The sequence below is a fragment of the Meles meles genome, chromosome 3, assembly GCF_922984935.1.
Source record: "Meles meles chromosome 3, mMelMel3.1 paternal haplotype, whole genome shotgun sequence".
Classification (NCBI taxonomy): domain Eukaryota; kingdom Metazoa; phylum Chordata; class Mammalia; order Carnivora; family Mustelidae; genus Meles; species Meles meles.
In genome coordinates this window covers 82365121-82389895 of record NC_060068.1, presented here as the reverse complement: position 1 = coordinate 82389895, position 24775 = coordinate 82365121, and the positions used below count along the sequence as shown (strand labels likewise).

At 42.2% G+C, this 24775-nt stretch overlaps 1 protein-coding gene across 4 annotated transcripts in view; it reads right to left on the bottom strand.

The window, feature by feature from the left end:
* FAM169A (family with sequence similarity 169 member A) overlaps positions 1 to 24775 on the bottom strand; it is a 107752-nt gene that overhangs the window by 64350 nt on the left and 18627 nt on the right. The window contains exon 1 of one of the 4 annotated variants that reach the window (XM_046000914.1): positions 3377 to 4188. The exons of 2 other annotated variants lie outside the window; for them this stretch is intronic. The gene's annotated coding sequence lies outside the window, so the exon portion shown is untranslated. Of the gene's footprint in view, positions 1 to 2950; positions 3200 to 3376; positions 4189 to 24775 lie in introns of those variants that run through there. One more of the 4 variants, XM_046000916.1, reaches the window with a different exon arrangement.

Sequence of the window (24775 nt, the reverse complement as noted above, 5' to 3'; positions counted from 1 at the left end):
ATTCACTGGAGCAGGTAGTACCTAAAAATGATACATATTTTTAAAAATATGTGATGTCACAAACTTTCTAGACAAAGAATATGTGGAGCTAAAGGAATAATTCCCCTCCCCACAGAGCAGACAACCCTTAAGGTCTCAACCCTTAAGCTCTGAAACTGAGTCTAATTATTTTAGGGTGTCCTTAGTAAATTATCAGCTTTTCCCTAATTGTTTTTAAGCCATGACACCTTTTTCTTAATAAATTCAGCTTTGAGTAACTTTGCTGTCATTGTTGCTGGAAAGAATTGGAAATATCCCACTACCCATGAAGCATACTAAATTTAGAACTTTTAATTGCAGGGTTAAATATACAATGAATCAAAAGTCCAAGATGTATGAAGAGAAAATCATCTTGAATACAGTAATCACACAATTCCTTTTTCATGTTATAATCACAAAATCTTAGAAATAGGAAGAAACATGAAGGTTTTGTTTCAATTCCGGTTCAACCAACAATCCTTTCTACAGAATCCTTCATAAGTATTTTTGGAACCTGTGCCTGAATACTCAATCCTCTTATATTCTAATTACCTCTAAAAAGTACATCTCTACATTTTTAGGCACATTAACTGAACATAAACACATAAGGTTTTTTTTTTTTTTTTTTTGGTGCTAGTAGGTTAAGTGGCAGATTCTTGATTTTTGACTCAGGTCAGGAACTCAGGGTGGTGAGATGAGCCCTGCCTCCAGCTCCCCACTCAGCAGGGACTCAGCTTGAGACCATCTGCCCTCTCACTCTGACCCTCCCCCTCAACCCCACAAAGTAAAAGTTCCCTAAAACAAGGCTCATCTATGTCCAAGGTCCCTTTTACCTCCATAATTCTTCTCCTAAGGGGGCCAGCCAGCACCTGGGTGGCTCAGTAGGGTTAAACATCTGCCTTTGGATCAAGTTATAATCCCAGGGTCCTGGGATAGAGCCCCTCTCTGGACTCCCTGCTCAGTGGGGAGTCTGCTTCTCCCTCTGCCCCTCCCCATGTTCATGCTTGCTCTCTCTCTCTCTCAACCCACCCCCCGCTCTCTTTAAAATCTTTTTAAAAGGCGGGGGGCAGTGGGAGCTAATCATTAAGAGATTTTTTTTTTTCCTTTTTAATTTCTCAAACATTGGTAAATTGATGCTCAAAATCTCAAACCACATTAATCCAAGTTGGAGTTAATAAAATACAATAGTACCGATTCAGTGAACCTCTGTAATCCGTGTATTAACAGAATCAATGCAAAGGTGTGGGAACTGTGTATGGCTCAAATACGAAGTTTCTGGGAGGATCAATCATGTTCCCCGTGAACCTAAGAAGGATCCAATCAAGGCACCTAAAACCCCCTAGCAGACAATCTGTGCTTGCTTAAGTTCCCTAAAACAAGACTCATCTCTCCATGCCCAAGGTCCCTTTCACCTCCATAATTCTCCTCCTGGAACATGTCATTAATGAGAGGCACGACATTTCTGCTAGGAATGGTACATGAAAAGAAATTACTTGTTTGTCACAAGAATTATTGGAAGAGTCTTCAACTATTCGGAAAAAAAAAGTTAAGAGTGATTTCCTAAGAAGGATAACAATTTTAAATAAAATAAAAATAATAAAAATAAATAAAATAAAATAAAATAAAATTTTACTCTCAAAAGCTTCTTATTATAAAATATTTTATTTTATCCAAATGAGAGTTAAGCCCTCTGTTTGGCATATACTGTACCTTTATCAGAAAATGATACCATTTGTAATGATTCCAATACTCTTTTGGACTAATTACAGGTCAGACTAATATGAGACCTTAAATCCACAGGTAAAGCATCTTGGATTATCATAATCACTCATGCAGCAAGCTAATATTGCTACTCATAATCTACTTCTAAGTTCCCTAAACCAATCGTTATAAATTCAAAGAGAGGAGGTGACTATGACACCTAGAAGCTTTCACTGAAAGACTCCTGTTTTATCTTTGTACTAGAAGTCTTATCACAAATGGTCATTTCCCACGCTCCTCTCACTATTTCACTCCCTGTCCTCCTCCTCCTCCCCACAACAGGAAAGCTTAGCCTGGTCCATATTGACACTAAAATCTCTCTCCTCCGGTAGGAGAAAAACAAGCTATACAGTCCGTAAACAGGTATACAGCCAGTACACCTTAGGTGCTATCAATCCATCAATATAAGCAGATGATACATGGCACATCAGCCCGGATCCAGTCTGGTGAATTCCCCCCAAGGCCCGAATGTGTGTATTATGCAACAGCCACCATGCCAGATTTTAATCCCTGTGATGCAGTGATAAAATACAAATGGCTCAAGTATAATCCACTAGGTACTTAGGTACATTCTTGAGAAGATAAATCAAAAACCAATTACCAATTTCTTAGGAACCTTGAAAATGACAAATTGTGTGACAGTTCTGAATCACAACTACAACTTCTCCTTCTGGCAGTCTTCGAGTAACCTGTTCCGCCAGCCCCAAACCCCTCAAAAATCCTCACAAGGGAGCATTTTCATTGACGTTTTGAAATAATCTCTCAAAGGGGGAAGGGGGCCTGCATCAGGTGGTTATCTTTGAATCTACTCTAATAATCTAAAATAATTTTAAGATACCCACACGAATTTCCAGGAGCCGAAAATGGAGTAAGAGGTTTCATCATTTCTCCCAAAGGACAATAATGGGAGTAAATGTAACCCAGGTCCCTGAAGCATAAACAACCCAGGGCACTGTGCTTCACCCATCGATCTCCTGGGGCACAGGCCTCGAAAAACTGCACAATGGGCACCTAAGAATTAGAACTAAATTGCAACGACCAGCATTCTAGAAGAAAACCTATACGATATCTACTCCTAGAGAGGATGAAGGTAAGGGAGGTGGTCAGACCATCTCTGGAGGCCACCTGCGTGGCTGAACCCCAGTCTAAACGCCTCGGCGCGCCGCCTCACCAGGTCCGCTTTTCGCCCAGCCAGGGCCACCGGCGAGCGCAGACAGGCTCCAGGTGGGGCGCAGTGGGAGGGGAGGGGGCTCGGCACGCAGCAGCTGGGGAGCCGAACGCGATCCGAGGCCGGCCAGGGAAGAAGGCGGCATTCCCTCACACAAAATGGTGGCGCTGACGAGGAGGCCGGCGCACCTGGGGGCGCGCCCCACGCCCCTCGGGGGATCCGGCCAGCCGCGGGCAGTTGGACGCGCGCCCCGGGCCCGGGAGGCCGGCGTGGGCCTGCGCCGAGGCCGAGTCCTCACGGCGGCCCGCAGTCGGCGGCTTCCGTCGCCGCCCGCGAGGGCGCGGGTCTGGAGTCGGCTGGGCGCGGGGTCGGGCGCGGCAGCCTCGGCCTTAGCCCGAGGCCCCCGCCCGGGACAGGCTGCGCACTCACCTCGGACGCGCCTCGGGAGCTACCGGAGCCAGGGAAAGGAGGCGGAGCCGAGGGAATGAATGGAGCCGGCGGCTGCTCGCAGGCGACCCCCGGCCGGTCCCGGGCAGCGCCGCTCCCGGCTGCCAGGGCGGGTGCGGCCGCCTCCCCCTCGCCCGGGACGCCTGGCTCCTCGTTGGTGGGTCGGCCGCAGCCCACCGTGCCCTCCGCCGGCGTGACGCACTCGCGCCGCAGCGCCTCCAGCTTTTGCAGAGGCGCTGCGCCCGCGCCCACCGCGAATCCCCCCGCCCGCGCCGCGCGGCCCCTCCTAGGCGCGGGGGACGCCGCCCTGTTTCCCTCCGGGCCCGGGCTGCAGGCGGCCGCCGGGCAGGTGCGGGCTCGGACAGCGGGGCGGGGTGGGGGGCGTCCCACTACCCCCGCCTCGTCCTCAGAGCCTGCTCTCCGCCCGGGCCGCCGTCACTAGGCAGAGCGCGACGCCCCAGCTCAGGTCTGTGGCCCGGTATTAAGGACTGACCTTGGCTTAGATATAAAAATAGGTGCGGGTAAGCTGCGGAGAGTACGACGTTGAATTTGCGTATTCCTTTAATGTCAACATTTGCACACCCCGGCGGAGCTCTCCTCCAGCGGGCCCTCCCAGAATTTACACTGGGGTGAGCTGAACCGTCCCGGCCTCGCGACTCGATTGCGGGGGGCGCGGGCGAGGACTATCGGCCTGCGCCCTGCCACTTCCTTCCTAAACCCACTGCCACCTAGGAGGACGCCAGAGAGAAGGAAGTCGAGCTCTCCATTCATAACCTGGACAAGCCCAAGAGCCCCGACTTCCATCTTGAGATAATAAAGAATCACTACATTCCTGCGCTGACCTTTTCGAAATCTAGCACGCGCAAACGAACCCTGACCCAGAAGGAAGGCGGCCGCATCCTTTCCTCCCCTTTCCCTCCCACCTCACTTAAGGGCCTCTTTGTTAATTACCCTCCCACGGAAGAAAGATACGCTCTCAAGCATTTAAAGCATGGTAGATTTCTTAAAAGTAATGCATGCCATGGTTTAAGTATGTTTAAGAAACGTACTGAGAAACAGTATTGTATGTAATTTTAAGACTTCTTTTTATACATAAACTTTGGAAAATAAACTCATCCTCCAGGAGCCATAGCGTTCTTTCCACTTCATCCAGTAAATTTGAAATTTTTGGAAATATTTAGCAGTCACAAAACTAATCTTTAACAAATTTAATAGTGATCAACAAGATCAATAAATACTTAAAAGAATACTTATTGAAAGAGACATATTGGACTCGGATTTTTTTTAATCAAATAAGTTTTGCTGCCTCGTTTTTCTTAACCTCACATCTACTCTGTTTAATTTGTAATATTTAGCAGAAATCTTAAATGTTACACATCAAACATTTACCATTTGTAGTGGGCCTTAATAGACTAGACCTACTTTAGCAGGAATTTTGAATAGTTGGGTTTTATGCACAGCAAATATTGAATGACTGAACTCACAAAACTTTTGAATTTATATTTCTAGAGCTGTATGTAGGTAGGAGGTCCCATGATAATCCCAAACAATTGCCACTTTCGAAGATGTTCTTTTTTTTTGCTACCAGAGGCTACAGCTGTTGAAGCCTTAGGTCTCAGTATAAAGCTAGCCAGAGCAACCTATTCATGTTTGAAATGCATAGGAGTGACTGACTTTTAGCTATAATTTTTATAGGTGAGTACTTGAGCCTGGAAGGCCTGTCATGCCTGGCCACTGTGGTGGGAATCAGAACTACATTAACCCAACCCATTCAGGCAGCTAAACCCAGCTCTCTTCCTATGGCAAGTATCCTACCTTCTAAGACCCACTGAAGAATTGCTGTCTCCTGCTTATGTGAGGAGTGTCTGATGAGGACACTCTGACTGCCTTCTCTTTTCTCTACTTGCAACATTATGTGGCCTTGAGTGTTTAAGGGGGAAAAAAAAAATCACCATTTTGGCAGAGATTCATTAAATCTTGGTTAGTCTGTTTACTCATACTCTTGAGGATCCATGAGCCCTTACTGGGCAAAGCCATAAAAAAGTGAGTCTTTATCAGATTAATACATGCTGTAAACCACTACCAAAACATTTTGAAATATGTTTGAGGCTTTTGTCTGAAAAGTTTTGTAGAGTATAAAAGGATTATTATTTTGTTTTTTTGTTTTGCATATGCTTGCTTTAATTATTTTAAGTTATAAGTAAGTAAGAATTTCCATTGTATTTTCAGTATATGTTAAAAGGGGAATGGAACCATGTTAAGAGAAACTTGCCACAACTGGATTTTGGAGGTTCTGACACAAATGACCCAGAGAAGGGTCCTTAAATTGTGCCGGAAAACGGAAATCTCTAATGGCTAAAATAACAGCTAATGTTGGGGTGCCTGGGTGGCTCAGTGGGTTAAAGCCTCTGCCTTCGACTCAGGTCATGATCCCAGGATCATGGGATCAAGCCCCACATTGGGCTCTCTGCTTAGCAGGGAGCCTGCTTCTTCCTCTCTCTCTGCCTGCTTCTCTGCCTACTTGTGATCTCTGTCAAACAAATAAAATCTTAAAAAAATAATAATAATAACAACAGGTAATGGTTTTCACTGCTAACAAATGGCCAGGCACGTACTAACTTCTTTGTGGAAATTAACTCGTAATCATCCTTCGAAGTACATACTAATGTTATTCCCCTTTGACTGATAGAGATTGAGGGGCACAGAGAAGCTAAGTAAAGAGCCTATGATCCCACAGCTAATAATCCTGGCAGTTTGGCCCAAGAGCATAATGCTCTCCCTTAACCAGGATCCTATCCTACCCTTCATGTGCACAGAATCCTATGCCATATGACCATATGATTGGATTTTGCTTTTGAATCCCTAAAACTCAATGCCTTCATGGTTGAATTATTTCTTAGATCTACTAGTATATTCCTGGACGTGAAGAGAGAAGTTAAACCCTTAGTTAGAAAACCTGTAAGACTTCATATATGTTAAGAAAAATCGTATTATCTGTTGGCTTTTGAAAGCGGGGGGAGTTTTTCACATTTTTAAAAAAGATTTTATTTGTTCATTTGAAAGAGCGAGCACCAGCAGAGGGAGGGGCAGAGGGAGAGGAAGAAGCAGGCTCTCAGCTGAGCTTCACCAACTGAGCCACCCAGGTACCCCACTTTTCACATCTTTTAAGAGTAATTGCTCTCCAAGTTCTTTTCAGGTTCCAGAGCACAATTATAAGTTTTATATATATTTATTTAGTGTATGAAAGAAACACGATTCCCCAGAAGAGATTTGTTACCATCTTTAACCCTCTATTAGATTTACATGGGTAGACGGGGCACTTGGATGGCTCTGTCACTTAAGCATCTGCCTTCTCCTCAGGTCATGATCTCAGGGTCCAGGGATGGAGCCCCGCATGGAGCTTCCTGCTCAGTGGGGAGTCTGCTTTTCCCTCTCCCTCTCTGTGTTGTCTCTCTCAAAAATTTACATGAGTAGAGTTAGGATCTTATATATATAAAATACATGTGTTTTAAATTCATAAAAATTACAGTGAGAAGTTTTATCGATTGAGGCAGCCCAGGGACTTATAGATCCAAAATATTAGCCAATTAGTTAACTAGTTAGCTCCTAATGTCAGCCATGGCAAAGGAGAAATGAGAACATAATCTTTCCTCCTTACACTAGAAGAAAGACTCCATATCCTACATTGCTTTAGTTTCTTTCTCCAGTGTATAAAATATGTCACAGGAATGCTTTCAGGATTAAATGCAGCAGTTTGATGGGGTTTTCTTTGTCAGGCACTACAACTATCTACAGATTTCAAATTCCTGAGTAATACTCTGCACGGTGGGTTGGAGGAATGTAGAAGGAACCTGAAGAACAAGAGAAATAACAGGTTTGAGAAGCTAGGTTATACTTGTTTCTTCTTGTGGTTTGTTCTAATATGAAATAGAAGTTTAATCACAGAGTAAGTATTTGATAAGTTTAGGTTTAAGAGAAAAAAACATGGTATTTTTTTCATATTACTAATGAAAAATTACATACATATTTACATCTGTGGCAGATACTACGAAGTTGCCTAGTCAATATTTGTTCCCCCCTTTTCTCTGGCAGGCCCAATTTTGTTCAGGGTGACAATGTGCCCAACTAAAATTATTTTCCTCTCCAGACTCCTCTTGCAACTGGGATAGCTATATGATCATTTTTGGCCCATGGAATGTAAGCAAAAGATCATAGGTAAGGCTTCCAAGAAAGCTTTGTTTTCTGATTAAAAAAAAAAAAGACCGATTCAGATATCCCTTTGCCTTTTGCCATTTGTACTTTTTTCTTCTTCCTGCTTGGAAGGAGGACTTAAGTCTGGGATTGGAGCAGCCATTTTGAAGCCATGAGCTGACCATGGGATTGAAATCCATTTATAGAGCCAAGAGATAGGAACCCAGGACAATGACTACATTATGGAGCTGCCCACACCAGTTGCACCCTGCCTACCTCCAAGTCTTCTCTGTTACTTGCCAACAAATGCAGTCCTGACTAGAAGTCAAAGTTAAACACTATCTTCTTGATATATCTAAAAATACAATAAATAAAAATAAGTATTCTTCTATAGTATATTACTATACCATAATGCTCTTCTTTGATTTTTGCTTCTGTATTAAGTAACTGCATTTTGCAGAAATGAGTGCTCTTTGCGATTTACCTAACAGTTAGTGGGAAAGAAAGAACACCAATTTTTGACTATGAAAAAAATATCTTATTTTTTAATTATTTCTTTTAGAAATGGGGGAGGGGAAGAGAGCAGGCAACGTGGAGCCTGATGCAAGGCTCAGTCTCACGATCCCAGTATCATGACCTGAGCTGAAATCGAGAGTCAGACACTCAACCGACTGAGCCACTCAAGTGCCCCAAGGGTATCTTATATTTAATCATATATAGTGCATTTGATTTTAACACATTTCACACATGACCTCATTAAGTCTCTACTATCACTGTGAGAAAGGATGACAAGGGACTATAATCATCTAAAAACAAAGTTACTGGCCAAAGTAATTACCACACAATATACATAAAGAATACACAGGAAAGGGCACCTGGGGGGCTCAAGTCGGTTAATCGTCTGCTTCAGCTCAGGTGGTGATCCCGGGGTCCTGGGATGGAGCCTCTTGTCAGGCTCTCTGCTCAGTGGGGAGTCTACATCTCCTTCTCCCTCTACTTCTCCCTCTCCTTCTGCCACTCCTCCTCACTCATGCGCTCTCTCTCTCACTAACAAGTAAATATTAAAAAAATAATACAAGGGAAAGTAAAACCATGTTTTTCATTTTTAATTAAAAACAAGTAGAAAAATCAGGATTTAGAGAAGGCTCCTAAAATTAGAATGAGGAGTCTGTACTTCACAGAAAGCAAACTAGTGATGCATATCACTAGTTCTGAAGTTCTGAAGTTCTGAAAATGTGAATGTGTTACCACAATACTATTCCCGGAAATCTTTCTGAAGGAATCTTTTAGGAAGAGAAAAAAAGTTATGCTCATGAAGATGTCACTGAAGCACTTTTTTTAAACCTTTTTTTAAAGTTTATTTCTTTTAGTAACTTCTGCATCCAACATGAGGCTCAAACTTGTGACACCGAGATCAAGAGTCACAAATGCTTCGGGAAGGTGCTCCCGAAGTATTTTTTTTTTAAAGGAAGCCAAAATGTATAAATACCATGAACGTCTAATAATAGGTATTTAAGAATAGGTATTTAATTTAAGAAATGTGAAATGTTTGCCTATCTTATTGCAGGCAATAAGAGGAATTATTTAAGAGCAACTAATAGTCTAATAGCAACTGGGAAGGCTTACTGAAACAGCTGAACAGTTTAACAGTCTGGCATTCAAAATGGAATACCCATCCAGAGGCAATGCATCATAATCTCCATTATCATTATTGCTGGATTACATTTATTAAGCGCTTCTATGCCAGATCCTGTACTGATGGGGCTCAGAGCAGACCACCCCAGAACGTGCCACTTTAATGTGCAGATTATTCAGAGCTAAAGACAATCAAGGCCCAAGAGACACAAAAAGAGCTTTTTACCACCACTTTAACTGCCATAAAGAAACTGAGCTAGAGAGGCTGTATCAGAAAAAGAGCTATTACCAAAAACAATTTTTTTAGTGTAAGAAAGACTTCTCATGGCACGGCAAATATTTGTTTACCAAATATTAACTCTTCCCACCTTCTTATGAACTATCTTTCTCCCCAGTGAAATCCCAGATCCTTACCCTCTTCTCTTTAGCTCTGGATGGCATATGAACTTCAATAGCCTGACTGGTAGAGAGCTTCTCAGGTCTTGGTGGGGCTTTAGAAGCTTGTAATTAAGTTTTTCTCCTGTTAATCTGTGTTATGTCTATTTTTTTTTTTTTAGTTTAAAAAATTTTTTTAGTAATCTCTACCCCTAACATGGGGCTAGAACTCATGACCCCAAGATCAATAGCATTATGCTCTATAATTGAGCCTGTCTTATGTTAATTTAATTATTGGACTAATCAAAGAACTTAGAAGGGGAGAAAGGAAAAGTTTTCCTCCCTGAAGTACTGAGCATTTTACCTTAGTTGTCTTGCTTAATTCTCACACTATTTGAGGTAGACACTAAGATTTTTTTGTTGTTTTTTTTTTTAAGATTTTATTTATTTATTTGACAGAGAAAGAGAGATCACAAGTAGACAGACAGAGTCAGGAGGAAGCAGGCTCCCTGCTGAGCAGAGAGCCCGATACAAGGCTCAATCTCAGGACCTTGAGATCATGACCTGAGCCCAAGGCAGCAGCTTAATCCCCTGACCAGGCACCCTGAGACTAAGGTTTTGAAACAAGTTTAGAGAGGTATGGAAACTGACCCAAGGTATTGGAGCAGGAAATTGATCCAAGGTATACAGCCAGAATTTGACTGTTGCTCTGAATTACTCTAGAGTTAGACTTTAGGTTATAGATTTTACTATACCTCTTCTCAATTAGTATTTATCCAGCTACTAGACAATATTTGTATTAGCATCCTCTCACCCAATATTTATACATCTATTAAATCAGCACATGTCTTTTAAAATGTCAAATACGTTAGGCACTGTGCTAAATGGACTCTGTGATGCGGTCATGTGATGAGTGGGACAGGCACAGCCAACAAATGTGAATATGGAGTGTAGAACAATGGTTTACTGGCACAACTGAGAAGACAACCAAGGCTTTTACCAGAGTGTAGAGTATCAAGAAACAAGGTTGGATAAACAGGCAGGACCAGTTACTCTTTTAAAAAGTCCTGGTCACTCATGATAAAGAGTACGGACACAATCCCACAGGCAATGAGAGAGTCACTTAAAGAGTTTAAATTTCAGGGTGACATGACTATACTTGCATCTTAGCAAACCTTCTTGGTCTGCAATGTGGAAAATGCATTGAAGAAAGTAAGACTGGAGGCAAGGAGCCTGTTATGGAAGTGACAGACTGATGACATTCCGGTCTAGAGGTCACAGTGAGGATGAAAAGAAGTAAATGAATTCTAGCACTCAAAGGTAGGAAGTAAAGTCAACAGGACATGGGGAAATGTGCAACGTACTAGAGAAGACAAGTGAGACCACCAGGATTTTGGCTTGAAGCATTGCGTGGATGATGGGGCTGCTCACTAAAATAGGAATCACTAGAGAATGAGGATTTGGGAGGTAAAATCATGAATTCCATTTTGGGTACACTGAGTTTCATGTGCTGTGAGACATCCAAGTGGAGACTGAAATAGGTCTTTAGGGACCAGAGCTCTAATGACATTATCTAGACTACAGGTATAGATGGGAAGTCATCAACACAGATATGGTCTCTGAAGCCATGGGATGAGGGAGCTTGCTGAGGAAGAGTGGGAGGAAAAACACTGGCCCAGCCAAAACTGAATAGGATTTAAATTCTGAGGATCTAAGTCTTCGTAAAAAGATCCTACATGGGGAGCAGAGATGTCCAGAGAGGAACGGAGACTTATGGTCATGGAAGCCAAAAGAGAGAGGGAGCTGAGTCTTCAGTGGAGTTAAATGTTCCCTTCAGAATTTATCCAAAGGTACTAATTAAGGATGAGCACAAAGATTTGCCTCTAAGACTCTTCCAATATTGTTTGTAATAAGGAAATACTGGTGGTGGGGAAAAGGCTGAAAAGTCCATCAAGAAGGTGCTAAATAGGGGCGCCTGGGTGGCTCAGTGGGTTAAAGCCTCTGCCTTCGGCTCAGGTCATGATCTCAGGGTCCTGGTATGGAGCCCCGCATCCGGCTCTCTGCTCCGCGGGGAGCCTGCTTCCTCCTCTCTCTCTGCCTGCCTCTCTGCCTGCTTGTGATTTCTCTCTGTCAAATAAATAAAATATTAAAAAAAAAAAAGGTGCTAAATAAGTGATGGTACTTCCAATGTACCAACAATGGAATGTTGTGTCATTTTAAAATTGCATTTCTGAACAGTATTTAATTACTTAGAAAATATTAAGTAGAAAAGTGTTTAGAAAGTGCAATTCCCACTTTTGCTCTTAGAACTATGCTTAATCATACAAATATATTCAGAGAATATACAGACCATAAGGATACATACTGAAAGGTTGATAGCAAAGGTTGGAGAGTGGATTAGAAGAAGGAAAAACAGGGTAGTGGGATTACTGGATAGGTGATTTCTATTTGCTTGTGATATTTCCTCATTTTGCATGATAAACATAGTGTCCTTTTATCATAAAAAAACTGAATGAGTTTTTGGTTTAAAAGGGTAAAGACAGATTTTACTCAGTAACTAGTACAGGAGGGGAAAGGCAGGAAGGGAAAGAGCTGAGCTCAGTTCTGATATGCACAGAGGTGACTGGACGTTTTATTTTGTTTTTAAAGATTTTACTTATTAGAGAGCACAAGCAGGGGAAGCTGAAGGCATAGGGAGAGGGAGAAGCAGACTCCTCACTGAGCAGGGAGCCCGATGAGGAGCTCGATCCCAGGACTTCGGGATCGTGACCTGAGCTGAAGGCAGACGCTTAATCGACTGAGCACCCAGGCGGCCCTGACTGGACGTTTTTTTCTTTTAAAGGGAGAGAGACAACCTTTTTTTTTAAAGATTTTATTTATTTATTTGACAGAGAGAAAGAGATCACAAGTAGGCAGAGAGGCAGGCAGAGATAGAGGAGGAAGCAGGCTCCCTGCCGAGCAGAGAGCCCCAATGTGGGGCTCGATGTGGGGCTCGATCCCAGGATGCTGAGATCATGACCTGACCGAAGGCAGAGGCTTAACCACTGAGCCACCCAGGTGCCCTGACTGGACGTTTTAAAAAGAGAATTGTAAGCAGAAAGAGTTAGTGGTCCCTGGAAAAAGAAAGACCAAAAAAAAAAAAAAAAAAAAAGACCAGGCATAGATTTTGTGGCACAAGACAAATCATTTTAGGCCCCCCAGCTATTTTCCAGAGGACTAACGAGCTCTTCTTGCCCTAGAACATCACTTGCGGAACTAGGAAGTTCTAGGAGGTATCAGAATTACAAAGAAATGCAAAACCATCACTAGTTAGAATTTCACGGGAACAAAGGGAATGCAAAAATTAACAGTCTCTACAAGGCCAGGAAATAGCCTAACCCTATCAGACACAATAAATCAACGGTAAAACTCCCAGTGCTTTTTCAAAAGTAAGCAACGCCCTGCATTCCTTACTGTAGATAAGGAGCCCAAAACCCCATCCAGTTTCTACCAGCTCTCAGAGCGTGCCCACAGCCCGTTCCCCTGGCTAGACAGTTACCTCAGCTTCACCAGAAAGTTGAAGTCTCCACCCTAGGAGGAGTAAAACCTTCATTAACGTAATAAAGGATTTGCGTGTAGGCATGTTTTCTTTTCTCTCAATGAATCCTCACAGTGGTCATTCTTTGGGCTGGGGGTGGAAATAACATGATTATTATTTTGAATTCGGGTTTTGTGAAGAGTTCAAGGATGAAAGTAATATGAAGCCATCCCAAATCTCACTACCCAGACATAAGCATCATAAACAATAACTGAATATTATCCCAGGTATCTTTCCATCATATGTATGGATTGAAGAATAGAGAAGTGCTTTCATAAAATTGGGACCCTACTGTAGATGAACCAAAAATAATCTTTTTCTTACAAAAAATCTTAAACCCAAAGAAAATGAAATGAATTATTAACCCGTGTACTCATCGCTGAGCTTCAACAATCATAAATACAGAGTCCATCTGATTTTATCTATACCTGTTCCTACCTGACACTGAGTATTCTGAAGCAAATCTCAAACATCACATCGCTTCACCTGTAAGCATTTCAGTGCCTGTCTGTAAAGCCTGAGGTCTCTTTCTTTGAGCTATTAACCACACACATGCAATTAACAATTTCTCTGCTGATAGTAGTCATTTTTATTTATTTTTAAGTACATTTTTGTTTTTAAGAGTTTATTCATTTATTTGAGAGAGAGGAGTAAGGGACAGAGGGAGAAGCAGATCCCTGCTGAGCAGGAAGCCCGATGAGGGCTCACTGGGACCCCGAGATCTTGACCTGAGCTGAAGACAGATGCTTAAACCGACTGAGCCACCCACGTGCCGCCAGTCATGTTTTCTAAGTACGCCTGAACAGCCTTATGCCCACCTTTCCGTGCAACGACAAAGCTCCCCTTTCTGAATATTCATCCTAAACCCTAAATAAAAGGTACCCACCCACCCCTGCTTAGGAAATCATGACTTTGGAAGTTATTCCCCAAGATAATTTGCTGCAAATAAAGAACTCACCATTTAGTTACAGAATGAGGGAGTAGGAAGGAGGACTAAGAGTGTTTTGATCAGAGCTGGAGATGTGGAAAGTTACAAAAAGTGGGCAAGAGTGTGCTTCATGTCAATGTGATTCAGCCATCTATGTCTGCTAACTGGAATTTATCCAAGTTACTTCCCGTAGACTGGGAGACAGAGGCTTTATTAACCAGATTATGACATTCAAATAAATGGTTTTCAAATCTTTGATAAAGACGCTCCTGGGTTACAGGAGATATACAGACATCTCACAGAGGAAGGATTTATAGCTGGAAGCTTTTTTATTTTTATTTTTTCAAGTTTATTTATTTTGTTTTAGCCATCTGAATAGCCAACGTGGGCCTCAAACTCATGACCCCGTGATTAAGAGTCTCCTCTTCTGACTGAGCCAGCCAGGTGCCTGGAAGTTTTTTTGTTTTGTTTTATTTTGTTTTAAATAAATGCTCTAAGAAACGGAGGTCAAGGGTCTTTGGTCAGGTATTGGCTGGAACAAATAGTTCTCTTGGCAGCTGTGAGCCTTTCCAGACAGCCAGGCCAGATCATCCCAGGGCCTTGGGCTGCTAGAAGGCATGCTAGAGTTTGGTCAGTTCAGTGCAGGGGTCTGGATGGAGTCATTCACGCCCAGAATTTTTGTAGTTCTCAGGACCAATGTGTCCAAAATCAAAAAGTGGGAACAGATCCAGAAGAGGCTGAGAAGGTTCTCTTCATGCACAAGTGGGTAAAGGACTCTGACCCATTAGTATCATAATAAGTGAATTCCTGCACTTTAGTTATTGCCCTAGCAGAATCAGTGTATGGATAAAGAGAGTTTCTGGGAACTCATGCCATGTTGTCATCGTTCCATTGGCTCCACACACAGCCAGACCTTGCACAAGGCCACACACCAGAGAGGGCACAGGAAAAAAGCTGACCTCCTGCTGAGGTTCTGTGTGCCAGACCAAGCCCCCTAACTCTAAACTCTAAGCTTCCTCGGCCCAAAAGCGGGGTGCCTTTTTCTAATTTGTCTATCCTGAAGGAGTACTTTTTTTTTTTTTAAGATTTTATTTATTTATTTGACAGAGATCACAGGAGGCAGAGAGGCAGGCAGAGAGAGAAGAAGGGAAGCAGGCTCCTTGCCGAGCAGAGAGCCCGATGCGGGGCTCCATCCCAGGACTCTGGGATCATGACCTGAGCTGAAGTCAGAGGCTTAACCCACTGAGCCACCCAGGCGCCCCGAAGGAGTACTTTTTTTGAACAACACGAAGTGTTTTTCTACACTGAGGTGATCCTAACTATATTAGGTGAAGAATTGTGAACACTGGAAAGCAGACTCAAGATAATTTGGGGTCCTCCTTTATGGGGCCCCACAAGAAGGCATGATTCATTTTATTTATTTATTTTTTAAAGTTTTATTTATTTATCTGGCAGACAGAGATCACAAGTAGGCAGAGCAGCAGGCAGAGAGAGAGGGAGAAGCAGGTTCCCTGCTGAGCAGAGAACCCGATGCAGGGCTCGATCCCAGGACCCTGAGATCATGACCTGAGCCAAAGGCAGAGGCTTTAACCCACTGGGCCACCCAGGCGCCCTGGCGTAACTCATTTTATTATTTTATTATTTTTATTTTTTTAAAGATTTTATTTATTTATTTGACAGAGAGAGATCACAAGCAGGCAGAGACAGAGGAGGAAGCAGGCTCCCTGCCGAGCAGAGAGCCCGATGCGGGACTCGATCCGAGCACCCCGAGATTATGACCTGAGCCGAAGGCAGCAGTTTAACCCACTGAGCCACCCAGGCACCCGCGTAACTCATTTTAAATGAAAATAAGTTTCTAGCACTTCTTCCTGGGTTTTGGTGGCACATTCCACACTCCAAGAACACTGAAATGCAAACACTCCACTATCTAAAACAGATATGGTACTTACACCTGTGCTCACTAAAGATACAGGCATTCTAATCTCGCCCACCCCCATTCACCTTCCTATGCACCTGTTCAACACCCCATCACCAGCTTCATTTACGGATTTAGAAAAACACAGCAAAATAGAAAGTGGCAACGTTACTGAGTGGCTTTCCTCAAGTCAGCTACCCACACAAGGGCCTCGATTAATGACTATATTCTGTCCTGCAGATAACGCTAGAACTAATGCTTTCGGAGAAAAGATTTACATAAGGAAGCCATAGATACTGTAATTAAGAAAAACATAAAGCAAAAACTCCTTTCTTCCACCTTCAAAGCTCAAAATTAAACAAGCAAAAACCTATGAAACTCTGACTACTCCAGCTCAACTAGGATGATGAGGGAGAAAAACAAAACAAGCACAAGACTTGAACTGCTTTACATTGGAAAGGAGCAAAGGGGATGGAACTTTAACCCTAACAAAGACACATCCGACAGAGAAAGGCTTGGCCTGCCAAGGCTTAGAAGAGGGACAGTCTTCTGCTTCCTCCGCAGATACAATACACAATACACAATGTCACTCAATTTTTCTGCCTGGCGTTGGTTTGAAAAAGGCTGCAGTGGAGCTGATTCAAGCTGGGCGGGGGTGGGGTGGGGTTCGGGGGTGGACTAGGCCTCCAGTGTCCTGCAGGCTCCCTCCCGCTCTCCCCATTGCAGTGCTTCTCCACCTTCCTGGGCTAAAAATGCAGAATCTTCCGAGGCTCTTCCCTGAAGATTTCAATCCCGGGATCCAAAATGGGACCAAAGGATCCACATTTTATTTTTAATTTTTACTCTTTTTTTTTTTTAAGATTTTATTTATTCATAAGAGACACACACAGAGAGAAAGAAAGGCAGAGAAGGCGGCTCCTGTTGCAGGACTCAATCCCAGTACCAGGAGATCTTTTTTTTTTTTTTTTAAGATTTTATTTATTTATTTGACAGACAGAGATCACAGGTAGGCAGAGAGGCAGGCAGAGAGAGGGGGAAGCAGTGTCCCCGCTGAGCAGAGAGCCCGATGTAGGGCTTGATCCCAGGACCCTGGGATCATGACCCCAGTCGAAAGCAGAGGCTTCAACACACTGAGCCACCCAGGCGCCCCAGTACCATGAGATCTTGACTTGAGCCAAAGGCAGACACTCACCTGACTGAGTCACCCAGGTACCCATTAATTTTTATTATTATTTTTAAACATTTATTTATTTCGGAGAGAGAAAGAGAAAGAGAAAGCACAAGGAGAGGGAGGCGCAGAGAGAGAGGGAAAGGGGAGAATCTCAAGCAGTCTCCCTGCTGAGCACAGAGCCAGATGCAGGGCTCGATCTCATGGCCCTGAATTCATGACCTGAGCTCTGAAATCAAGCTCTGAGATCTTGATCTGAAATCAAGAGTCAGATGCTTAACTTACAGAGCCACCCAGTCACCCCAAGAATCCACATTTTATTTTTTTAACTAAAGATTTCATTTATTTTTTTGTCAGAGAGAGAGAGAGAGAGCGAGTGAGCCCAAGCAGGGGGAGTGGCAGGCAGGGGGAGAAGCAGGCTCCCCGCTGAGCAAGGAGCCCCGTGTGGGACTCAAAGGATCCCTCAGTTCCTTACGGCAGATGCCTAACCGACTGAGCCACCCAGGTGTCCCAAGATTCCACATTTTAAATAAGCACCATAGCCATGATCTTTATCAAAATTCTTTACAGATGGTGAGATTAACTGACACAATAGAGAAACTGAGATGAGACAGAGTGTCATACATGTATGGCAAAGTGAAGGGCTTTAAGCTTCTGATTTCTTCTTTTCTATTAGGGTCTAACATTTATAGTACAGTACATATGGTCTTTATCACTAAGTGTATAGTTTAATGAATTTTTTTAATACATAGACAGATAACTATCAGCCAAATCACGGTATGAGACATTTCCAACATGTCAGCAGGCTCCCTCATTCCCCCTTCCAGTCAATACCTCTCCCTAAAGTAACCCTTCTTCTGACATCTGACATCATAGATTTGCCTGTTTTTGAACTTCATGTAAACAGAACTTAGTAACTTTTATATTATGAACTGTTTTACCTGGCTTCTTTGCTCTATCTTGTGTGTAAGAATCAACTGTGTTGTTGAATGTTGAAGATTTTTAAAAAAAATTTCTGTGCAGCATCCCATTGTATAAAAACACCATAATTTGGGGCACCTGGGTGGGTCAGTCATTAAGTGTCTGCCCTTGGCTCAGGTCATGATCCCAGGGTCCTGGGATTGAGGCCCCCATTAGGCTCCCTGCTTGGCAGGAAGCCTGCTTCTCCCTCTCCTACTCCCCCTGATTGTGTTCCCTCTCTGTCTCTCTTTCTCTGTCAAATAAATAAATAATCTTTCAAAAAGATTACTAAAAAAATGCCATGATTTATTCTCCCCTTCTCATACAGATGGACTTAATCACTTCAAAATCGTTTGGCATTTCTATATGAATTTTAGGATCAGCTTGTCTGTTTCTGCAAAAAAGGCAGTTGGATTCCTGTACTGATCCCATTGAATCCATAGTTCAATTTGCCAAGTATTGTCATCTTAAAAATATCATGTCTTCTGATAGATAAACACTGGATGTCTTTTCATTTATTTATTTATTTTTATTATTGTTATTTTTAAAGATTTTATTTATTTATTTGACAGACAGAGATCACAGGTAGGCAGAGAGGCAGGACAGAGGAAGGCAAGCAGGCTCCCCGCTGAGCAGAGAGCCTCACTCGGATCTCGATCCCAGGACCCTGGGATTACAACCTGAGCCGAAGGCAGAGGCTTTAACCCACTGAGCCACCCAGGCACCCCTCTTTTCATTTATTTAGATCCTCTTTGTTTTGTTGTTGTTGTTGTTTTAATAATGTGTTGTTTGCAGTATCCAAGTCTTGCACTTCCTTTGTTACATTTATTCCTATTTTGTTCTTTCTGATGCTACTATACGTGAAATTGTTTTCTTAATTTTCAGATTGTTCGTTGCTAGTATATAGAAATTCAACGGGCTTTCCGATACTGATCTTGTATCCTGCTACTTGAATTAACTTGTTTATCAGCTTTAACAGTTTTTTGGTGGATTCTTAAGGGTTTTCTACATATGAGATCATGTCATCTGCAGATAGAAGTGTAACAGCACTCCAGCTGTTCTTTTTTTTTTTTTAAAGATTTTATTTATTTATTTGACAGAGAGAGATCACAAGTAGGCAGAGAGGCAGGCAGAGAGAGAGAGAGGGAAGCAGGCTCCCCGCTGAGCAGAGAGCCCGATGTGGGACTCGATCCCAGGACCCTGAGATCATGACCTGAGCCGAAAGCAGCGGCTTAACCCACTGAGCCACCCAGGCGCCCCACTCCAGCTGTTCTTAAGGATGAACCTGTTTCAGGCTAATGCACTCCTTACACGCTGACCTAAGTCCCTGGATCCGTAGCAGACAGACCATGGGTATTGAGGAGGGATGGACCCGATGTTCCCATTCAAAGCTGCCTTGGCTTTCTGATTAGCCTGGCAACTTTCTAGCAAAATCTTTTTCTTTTTTAGGTCACACAAATGATCTGACTGACCTCCCTTTCTGTATCTGTAGACCTTGCCCTCCTTTGTGGAGAGAACAAAATACTCCTACACATCACAGAACAGGAACTGCACCTCCGGGCACATCCCCCAAGTACTGAGGTAATGTCTGTCGCTGGCACCATGCAGTCCACACGTGATCAAGACACGCTACAGGCCACTGTGCTCCCTTTGCTAATTAACCACCCCAAACCCCTTACAAACCCCTGGGCTAGGCAGAAAGCTTGGAGTTGGTTTTGGGACAACAGTCTGCCTTCTCCCCAGGTGGCTGGCCTCCCAAAGAAAGCTCAAATTCCTTTCCAGTCAAAACCTGTCTCTTGAGGAACGCCTGGGTGGATCTGATGGTTAAGTGTCTGCCTTTGGCTCAGGTCATTATGTTGGGGTCCTGGGACTGAGTCCCCTGCTGAGCGGGGAGCCTGCATCTCCTTCTCCCTCTACTGTTCCCGCTGCTTGTGCAGTCTGTTTAATAAATAAATACAATCTTTAAAAAACAAAACAAAACAAAAAAACCTGTCTCGACTACTGATCTTTTGAGTGACGGGCAAACTTTGGGGTTCAGGAACAAAAGTAGTTTCATTTCCTATTTTCCCATCTTGATTCTTTTTCTGTTTGTTTTTACCTAATTGCTTGGCCTGAAACTCCAGTACAATGCTAAACAGAAGCGATGAGAACAGACGTCTCTGTCTTGTTTCTGATCTTAGGGAAAGTTTTCAGTATTTTACCAGTAAGTCTGATTTTTAGCTATGGGTTTCTCATGCATGATCTTTATCAGGCTGAGGAAGTTTCCTTTTTCCTATTTTGTTGATTGTTTTCATTATGAAAGGGTGTTGGATTTTGTCAAATGTTTTTTCTCTGTTTAGATGATCATATGTTTTTTCTTTATTCTAGTAATATGTTGTATTCCATTGATTCTTTCATATATTGGGCCAACCCTGCTACTCTTGAGAATAAATTCCACTTGGTCATGGTGTATAATCCTTTTTATATGATGTGAGATTTAGTTTTCCAGTATTTGCAGAGGATTTTTGCACCGGTGTTCGTAAGTGATATTGGTCTGTAGTTTTCTTTCTTTGTGATGTCTGTCTTTATTATCACATTATTCTGAACTCATAGAATGAGTTAGGAAGTACTCCTGTTTTTTGGTAGACTTTGAGAAGAATTTGTTTCCTTCCTTCCTTCCTGCTTTCCTTTCATGGCTTGATCCCACGACCCATAAGATCATGACCGGAGCTGAAACCAAGAGTCGGCCACTTAACCACCCAAGTGCCCCCTATTTTTTCCTTGAATCAGTTCTGAGTATTTGTGTGTTTTTAGGAATTTGTCCTTTTCATGTAGATTATCTAATTTGTTGACATGTATTTGTTCGTAGTATTCCCTTATACTGTTTTTGATTTCTATAAGATGGATAGTAGTGACCCCCCCCCTTTTCTTTTAAAAGATTTTATTTATTTATTTATTTGACATAGAGAGCCCAATGCGGGGCTCAATGCAGGGCTCAATCCCAGGACTCTGGGATCATGACCTGAGCTGAAGGCAGAGGCTTTAACCCACTGAGCCACCCAGGAGCCCCCGGTCTTCTGTTTTTGTCGTAGACAGTCTATCTAAAGGCTTTTCAATTTTGTCTTTTTCAAAGAATCAATTTTTGGCTTTGTTGAACTTCTCCCATTTGTTCCCTTCTTCTCTATTTCATTTGTTTCCACTCTAATATTAATTATTAACTTCATTTGTCCAGGCTTTGCATTTAGTATGCTCTTTTTTTTTTCTAGTCTCTGTAAGTGGGAGGTTTGGTTATTGATTTGAGATCTTTCTTCTTTGTTGATCTGTTTACAGGTATAAATTTCCCTCTTGGCATTATTTTTGTTGCTTCCTGTAAGTTTTGCTATACTGTATCTTTGTTTTCATTCACTTTGAAATACTTTTTAAGTTCTGTTGGTGTTTCCTCTTGGACCCCATTTGTTATTCAGGGCATGTTGTTTAATTTTCACGTACTTGTAAATTTTCCAAATTTCTGTTATTAATTTCTCATTTCATTTCACTGTTATCAGAGAACATATCTTGCATGATTTTAATCTTCTAAAATTTGCTACGATTTGTTTTATGGTCTACAACAAAGTCCATCCTGGAGAATATTTCATGTGTACTTAAGAAAATGTGTATTCTGCCATTGTGGGGAGGACTGATCTTTGCAGGTCCATGAGGTCAATGAGTTGGTGAGTAGTCTTTAAGAGTCTTCTATTTCTGAGGCACCTGGGTGGCTCAGTGAGTTAAAGCCTCTGCCTTCGGCTCAGGTCATGGTCCCAGAGTCCTGGGATCAAGCCCTGCATCAGGCTTTCTGTTCAGCAGGGAGCCTGTTTCCTCCTCCTCTCTCTCTCTCTGCCTGCCTCTCTGCCTACTTGTGACCTCTGTCTGGCAAGTAAATCAAATCTTTAAAAAAAAAAAAAAAAGATTCTTCTATTTCCTTGCTACCTGCCTGCCTTCCTTCTTAACATTTTATTTATTTATTTATTTATTTATTTATTTATTTGAAAGAGAAAGGAAAAGAGAGCATGAGCAGGAGAGGTAGAGGGAGAAGCAGACTCCCCACTGAGTAGAGAGCCTGACATGGGGCTCAATCCCAGGACCCCGGGATAATGACCTGAACCCAAGGCAGACACTTAACAGACTGACCCACTTGGGCACTTCCCTTGCTGCCTTTCTTTCCAGTTGCTCTATCCATTATTGGAAGCTGCATATTCAAGTCCAAGTATTATCACTGAATTGCGTATTTCTCTATTCAATTCTGTGAAGTTTTCCTTCATGTCTTTTGGGGCTCAGCTGTAGGTAAATATACACATCTGTGTAATTATTATATCTTCCTGATCCTTTTATCATTATAAAATATCCCCATTTATCTTTGCTAACTTTTGTATTGATGTCTACTTTGATATTAGTAGAGGTACTCCAGTTCTCCTTTATTATTTGTATGGTGTATCTTTTCCTATTTTTTTACTTTCAACCTATTTATGAACAACATCCTTTTATATGCTTATTGGTCTCTTGACTATCCCCTTTTGTGACTGTTTAAATCTTTGCCTATCTTTAATTTTCATTTCTTGTCTTATTCTTATTGACTTGTAGTTCTTTATATGCTCTAGATACAAGTTCTTTGTGGAACATATTACAGCAAATGCCTTTTCCTAGTCTGTAGATTCTCTTTTCATTCTTTTAATAGTGCTAATGAGGAGTTAATGGAGTTTAATTTAGCACAGTTTTCTTTCATTTATTTTTTCATTTTCTGTCCTACTTAAGTCATCTTTCCTGGGGTGCTTGGGTGGCTCAGTCAGCTAGGTGTCCAAGTCCTGGTTTCAGCTCAGGTCATGGTCTCAGGGTCTTGAGATCGAACCCCTCCCTCATCAGGCTCTGAGCTAAGTGCAGACTCAGCTTCCCTTTGCTTCCTCTCACTCTCTCTCAAATAAATAAAGGAAAAAATTCTTTAGAAAAAATCTTTGCTGACTTGGAAAGGTGGTTTCCTCTCCCTCCCCTGCAGCATTATTATGGCAATGGCTGACTAATACATTGGATACTGCCAACTTGTTGTCCAAAGTAGTTGTACTCACTTATATTCAAATCCACAGTATTTTGGGATTCCATTGCTTAAGAGCTCTCCTTGTCAGACTTTTAAAGTTTTAGGCTGATTGACGTAAAATGCATTCTGACTCTAGTTTGAACATGCATTTTCCCAATTACTAATGAGATTGAGAGTATTTTCATATATTTATTGGCCATTTTAATGTATAGTTATGTTTATTAACTGTTCCTTTCTTATATACTCATCTGTATGTTTGAAAAACTTCAGAACAAGTTTAAAAAAAGCAAAGCAAGGGGTGCCTGGGTGGCTCAGTGGGTTAAAGCCTCTGCCTTCCGCTCAGGTCGTGATCCTGGGGTCCTGGGATCCAGCTCTGCATTGGGCTCTCTTCTCAGCAGGGAGTCTGCTTACCCCTCTATCTCTGCCTGCCTCTCTGCCTACTTGTGATTTCTGTCTGTCAAATAAATGAATAAAACCTTTAAAAATAAAAAAAAAGCAAAGCAAGGTGCAGGATAATACAGAGCTAGACAGACACACACATATGTGTCTATGTGTGTTTGTATGTCTGCAGTACATGTGTATCTATGTTTTAATATGCCCAGTATGCTTTTGAAAAAATATGAAACAATAAAGTTGGAAGAATTATAGATGCCTGGATGGCTCAGTTGGTTAAGCAATTGCCTTCGGCTCAAGTCATGATCCTGGAGGACCAGGATCGAGTCCCTCGCATCAGGCTCCCAGCTCCATGGGGAGTCTGCTTCTCCCTCTGACCTTCTGCTCTCTCTCACTGTCTCTCTCTCAAATAAATAAATAAAATCTGTAAAAAAAATAAATAAAAGACATTTATAGTGAACTCCAAAAGCAAAAAGACAAGATTCATTATAATTTGTCAAATTATGAGGGAAATTTAAAAAAGTGCAAACAGTGAAGTGAGAATAAAGCTACCAACCCATGCATGTGTTGTGGGGGCAGTGAAGGGAAGTTTAAATCTTGCTAGAATTTTGGTGAAAGAGGAGGATCCAGAGAATCAGCCAGAAGGCCAAGTGAGATTGATCTCAAGTGAATCTAAGTCAAATCTTTGATCTCTCTGTGGTAGAGGATTTCAAAAGAAATGCCCTTGGGTCATAAGTCAATCCACTAAAGCAGTAGAACTTCACCAGGCTACAAGCTAGCATCATCTGAGGAACTTAAAATTAAGGGCCACCTCAGACCAATGGAACCAAAATATCTGAAACCGGCTCCGGGAAAGAGAGAGAGAGAGAGAGAGTGTGTGTGTGTATAGGCTCCCTCCCTAGGTGATTTTTATGGGCCAAGAGTTTGAAATCCCACAAAGTTGATGCTGATATGCATAACATCGAACTACACTGTTTGGGAAAATAGGCTTTTATTTTGGATATGGTCATTATGATCAGTTTCTTTTTAATTGACGTGTAATAAAATTAGGAACAAAGGACTTATGATAAGTGACATCAATAGAGAAAAAATGAAATTATAGCTTTAAAAAGGTTTCTATCTCAATATATGGGTGTTTTTTATTTATTTTTAAAAATCTACTTATCTGACAGAGAGAGAGAGAGAGAGCAATCCA